The following is a 6,000-nucleotide window of genomic DNA, read 5'->3' as shown; positions in this document are numbered from 1 at the left end:
CAACAAGCTGAGAACCAAACTAAAAAAGCAATCCCATTTACAATAGCTACAAAGAAATAAAATATCTGGGAATATATTTAACCAAGGAGGCGAAAGATCTTTACTACAAAACACTGATGAAAGAAACTGTAGATGACACAAACAAATGGGAAAATATCCCACGCTTAGGGAGAAGAATGAATAATATCAGAATGACCACACTACCCGAAGCAATGTACAGATTCAATGCAATTCCTATCAAATTACCAATGTCATTTTCACAGAACTAGAAAAAGCAATCCTAAAATTCATATAGAACCAAAAAAAAGAGCTTGAATAGCCAAAGCAACCCTAAGCAAAAAGAAAAAAGCAGGAGGCATTGCATTACCTGACCTCAAATTATATTATAAAGCTATAGTAACCAAAACAGCATGGTACTAGTATGAAAATAGACACATAGATCAATGAAATAGAAAAAGAGAACCCAGAAATAAACCCACATATCTACAGCCAGCTGATCTTTGACAAAGTTGACAAATATATACATGGGGAAAAAAAGGACACCCTTTTTAATAAATAGTACTGGCAAAATTGGATTGCCATATGCAGAAGAATGAAACTGGATCCCTATCTCTCACTATATACAAAAATCAACTCAGGATGAACTGAAGACTTAAATGTAAGATCTGAAACTCTAAAAATGCTAGAAGGAAATCCAGGGAAAACTATTCTGGACATTGGTCTAAAGAATTCATAACCAAGACCTCAAAAGCACAAGCAACAAAAACAAAAATAGACAAATGGGACTTAATTAAACTCAAAAGCTCCTGCACAGCAAAAGAAACAATCAACAGAGTGAACAAACAACCTGCAGAATGGGGGAAAATATTTGTAAACTATGACCCAACAGGGGACCAATATCCGGAATTTACAAGAAACTCAAACAACTCAATAACAACAGAAATCAAAAATACAATTAAAAACGGGCAAAGGAAATGAGTGGACATTTTTCAGAAAAGACATACAAACGGCCAACAAGCATACGAAAAAATGGCCAACTTCACAAATTATCAGAGAAATGCAAATTAAAACCATAATGGGATATCATCTTATATCAGTCAGAATGGCTATTATTAAAAAATAAATAAATAACATGTTGGAGAAAATACAGAGAAAAGACAACTTCTACATACTGTTGGTGGGAATGGAAATTACTACGACCTCTATGGAAAACAATATGGAGATTTCTCAAGGAAATAAAAATAGACCTACCATTCAACACAGCAATCCCACTACTGGGTATCTACCCAAAGGAAAAGAAATCATGATATCAAAAAGACACCTGCACTCATGTCTCTCATAGCACTATTTACAATAGCAAAGTCATGAAATCAACCTAAATATCTATCAATGGATGACTAGATAAAGAAAATGTGGGGTGTGTGTTTGTGTACCTATGCATATATGTGTATATGTATATATATATATATATATATATATATATATATATATATACACGCACACACACACAATTTAATACCGTTTGGCCATAAAAAAAGAATGAAATCATATCTTTTGCAGCAACATAGATGGAACTGGAGACCATTATCCTAAGTGAAACAACTCAGAAAGTACAATACAGCATGTTCTCACTATATGAGTTAAATAATGTGTACACACATGGATACAGAGTGTGGAGTAATAGTCACTGGAGACTTGGAGGGGTGGGAAGGTAGGAGGTGGGTGAAGAATGAGAAATTACTTAATGGGTACAATGTACACTATTTGTGTGATGTTTACACTAAAAGCCCAGGCTTCACTGCTAAGCAATACATCCATGTAACAAAACTGCACTTGTACTCCTCACATTTCTACAAATGTTAAAAATAGGAAACAAAAGCAAACTGGGTGGAGAAAAAATGCAGATAATTCCATTGTATTTAGGAAAATCAAAGAATTCAAATACATTTAACAATATCCAACTTCATTTTGACAATCAAAAATATGCAATGTTTTCATAGCTTGTTAGTTCTGCTAAGAAAATACCTGATAGTGGATAATTTATAAAAAAAGAATTTATTTCTGACAGTTCTGCAGGCTGAGAAGTCCAAGATGAAGGTGCCAGATTCAGTGTCTGGTGTCTTGCTGCATTCTCACTTGGCAGAAGGCAGAAGGGCAAAAAAGGTATGAACCTGCTCTCTCAGGCCATTTTAAAAGTACACTACTCTCGTCCCTGACAGCTGTCTTCATGACTTAATCACTTCCTGAAGGTCCCACCTCTTATCACATGGGTAATTGTTTTAACATATGAAATTCGGTGGATACATTAGGACCATAGCAAATGCGAATTAATCATTTTTAATTTTTAAAATAATTTGAAATAATTTCTAATGTATGGATATTTATCATTTGCCCAGATTCCTCAGCTGTTAAACTCTTTACCTCATTTGCTTTAGAACTTTTTTTGCTTTATATATTATGGCATTTTATTCATTTCTTTCTGAAACATGAAAGGGGCAGGCATGGTGTCCACCCCTAAATTTGCCATTGTGGTTTTCCCCAAGGCAAATTTTTCTCTACATAGTCATGCTACCATTTAAGTCAAAAACCAATGTCAAAACATGACTGCCCAAGCCACAGATGCCCTTCAGATGTTCACTCCCATGTGACAGTGTCTTGTTTTCCTTTCTGCTACAGGATCCGCACCCTGGAACATGTGTTGCATTGGGGGGTCATACCATTTTCTTCTTCTCCAATCTCAAACTGTTCTTCATCATTCCTTGTACTTCTCGCCCTCAATATCCTACATGAAATTGAATGATCCTCTACTGGGTCTTTCTGATGATTCTTCATGACCAGATTCAGTGATGTTCCCTTAGCGGGAAGAATACAGAAATTGTGCTGTGCCCTTAGTGCCTCCCACCAGGGATCACATTTGCTATCCCTCCCACCCTGGTGACGTAACCATTAATGACCTGGTCTGGTTGGCATCTGCCATCCCTATGCAGCTTTAATTTACACTTTTTACTTTATATTGAATAAGAGATATTCAAGGCAATGTCAGTAAACTGTTCCTCATCACATCTCCACTAACCAGCTTTTTTGTATAACCCCTATCTGAACCATCTAATACTATGATGATTGCCTAATGGCAGCTCTAGACATCCTGTAGTTGACATCTACTCTAAGGAGTATTCCCTTCTCCTTCATTTTTCTATTTTTTTATTTATCTTCATATCAAAAATACTCTTCATTTATTATATTATCCAATGGGCTCCATTTTGTTACAATCACTTATTTTCATGCTTATGTGCCAGATTTGGCCAGTGGGAGACTTCTAAAGCTCATATTTTTACACAAGAGGTTCTAGGCTCAGACAATTCCAGATGTCATGCTGATATTGTCAATTTCATCAAGAAATATGATTCCCTGTCATGGAGCATGTTATGCAGACACCAAGAGTGTTCATACTTATTTATACTTTATGTGTTTCAAAATCCAATCTCATAACCACATCTCTAATGTTCCCTGTCTCTATCTTACTTTCTCCTAATACCTCCATGTCCTCAGATGCTAGCTGGCTGGCTAGCTGCCAACGTGCCTCCATGTGACTACCTCCCCACTTCCTGTTTGAATCCTTGGGAGCTGGCTAATACACCACTAACACACATCTTCTCTGCTCACGTTTTCCCTCACTGGACTGCCTTCTAGGGTGTTCTAACCCTACTACTAAGGTAACCCAGCAACCAAGGCCAACCTCTGTGGCCAAAAGCAGAGGGAAGGAAATAACAGACAGGAAGAAAGAAAAGAAAGAGCAAGGGAAAGATACACATTTTCACTGGAAACAAAATTCTGAGCTGACCATTTTTTTCTTTCCTAACGGTACCCTAAGATTGTACAGCTCAAGGGGCAGAGCCAGGATTTTAAAAATAGGTGAGTCTGATTGCAGTTAGTAAATGTAGAAATTAGAATGAAATTAGAATATCACCATTTGGCAACTACTACAGAAATAGTAAAATTACGTAGTCACAAAAAAAAGAGACAATGAAGAAGACTGACTTACATAAAGGAAGTGGTAAGACTCAACATTATGAAGGATGCCTATTCTTCCTAAACTTATCTGTAAATTCAATGCAGTCCCAACTAAAGTCCCTGGAATTTTTCATGAAAAGTTACAAGCTGATTTTAAAGTGTAAATGGGACACTTGTGAAGAACAACATAAAAGAACTTGTCTGATTAGATACTTTTTTTTTTTTTTTGAGCCGGAGTTTCACTCTTTGTTGCCCAGGCTGGAGTACAATGGCACAATCTCAGCTCACCACAACCTCCGCCTCCTCAGTTCAACGGATTCTCCTACCTCAGCCTCCTGAGTAGCTGGGATTACAGGCGTGCGCCACCACGCCTGGCTAATTTTGTATTTTTAGTAGAGATAGGGTTTCTCCATGTTGGTCAGGCTGGTCTCGAACTTCCGACCTCAGGTGATCCACCCACCTCGGCCTCCCAAAAATACTGACTTTTTATAAAACTATAAGGCAATATAGTACTGGCATAAAAATAAACAGAGCAGAACGGATCAGAATAGAGGACCAGGCGTGGTGGCTCATGCTTGTAATCCCAACACTGTGGGAGGCCAAGTCGGGAGGATCACTTGAGCTCAGGAGTTCCAGACCAGCCTGAGCAACATGGCGAGACCCTATCTCTACAAAAAATATATTTAAAAAAAATTAGCCAGGGATAGTGGCACACACCTGTAGTCCCAACAACTTGGGAGGCTGAGGTGAGAGGATTGCTTGAGCCTGGGAGGTTGAGGCTGCAGTGAGCTATGATTGCGCTACTGCACTCCAGCCTGGGTGACAGAGTGAGACTCTGTCTCAAAAAAAAAAAAAAAAAAGAAAAGAGAACTCAAGAACAGAGATACATATGAAAAGTTGATTAAGACAGTCTGGGCTTTAAAGATCAGTGTGGATGGATGGATGGATGGATGGATGGATGGATGGATGGGCAGAAAGATAGGGAGAGAGAGAGAGATGGAAAGTCAGTGTAAGACAGACTGGGCAGGGTGGAGCCAAGATGGCCGAATAGGAACAGCTCCAGTCTACAGCTCCCAGTGTGAGCGACACAGAAGACGGGTGATTTCTGCATTTCCAATTGAGGTATTGGGTTCATCTCACTGGGGAGTGCTGGACAGTGGGTGCAGCACACCATGCATGAGCCGAAGCAGGGCGAGGCATTGCCTCACCCAGGAAGCACAAGGGGTCAGGGAATTCCCTTTCCTAGTCAAAGAAAGGGGTGACAGATGGCACCAGGAAAATCGGGTTGCTCCCACCCTCATACTGCACTTTTCCAACAGGCTTATCAAATGGCACACCAGGAGATTATATCTCCCACCGGGCTTGGAGGGTCCTATGCCCACGGAGCCTCACTCATTGCTAGCACAGAAGTCTGAGATCAAACTGCAAGGCGGCAGCCAGGCTGGGGGAGGGGCGCTTGCCATTGCTCAGGCTTGAGTAGGTAAACAAAGCGGCCGGGAAGCTCGAACTGGGTGGAGCCCACCACAGCTCAAGGAGGCCTGCCTGCCTCTGTAGGCTCCACCTCTGGGGGCAGGGCACAGACAAACAAAAGACAGCAATAACCTCTGCAGACTTAAATGTCCCTGTCTGACAGCTTTGAAGAGAGTAGTGGTTCTCCCAGCACGCAGCTTGAGATCTGAGAACGGGAAGACTGCCTCCTCAAGTGGGTCGCTGACCCCCGAGTAGCCTAACTGGGAGGCACCCCCCAGTAGGGGTGGACTGACACGTCACACGGCTGGGTACTCCTCTGAGACAAAACTTCCAGAGGAATGATCAGGCAGCAGCATTTGCGGTTCACCAATATCCGCTGTTCTGCAGCCACTGCTGCTGATACCCAGGCAAAAAGGGTCTGGAGTGGACCTCCAGTAAACTCCAACAGACCTGCAGCTGAGGGTCCTGACTGTTAGAAGGAAAACTAACAAACAGAAAGGACATCCACACCAAAAACCC

This window comes from Gorilla gorilla, chromosome 15 (assembly GCF_029281585.2).
Source record: "Gorilla gorilla gorilla isolate KB3781 chromosome 15, NHGRI_mGorGor1-v2.1_pri, whole genome shotgun sequence".
Taxonomy (NCBI): Eukaryota; Metazoa; Chordata; class Mammalia; order Primates; family Hominidae; genus Gorilla; species Gorilla gorilla.
The sequence above is the reverse complement of the archived record's forward strand: the minus strand, read 5'-3'. Positions refer to the sequence as shown.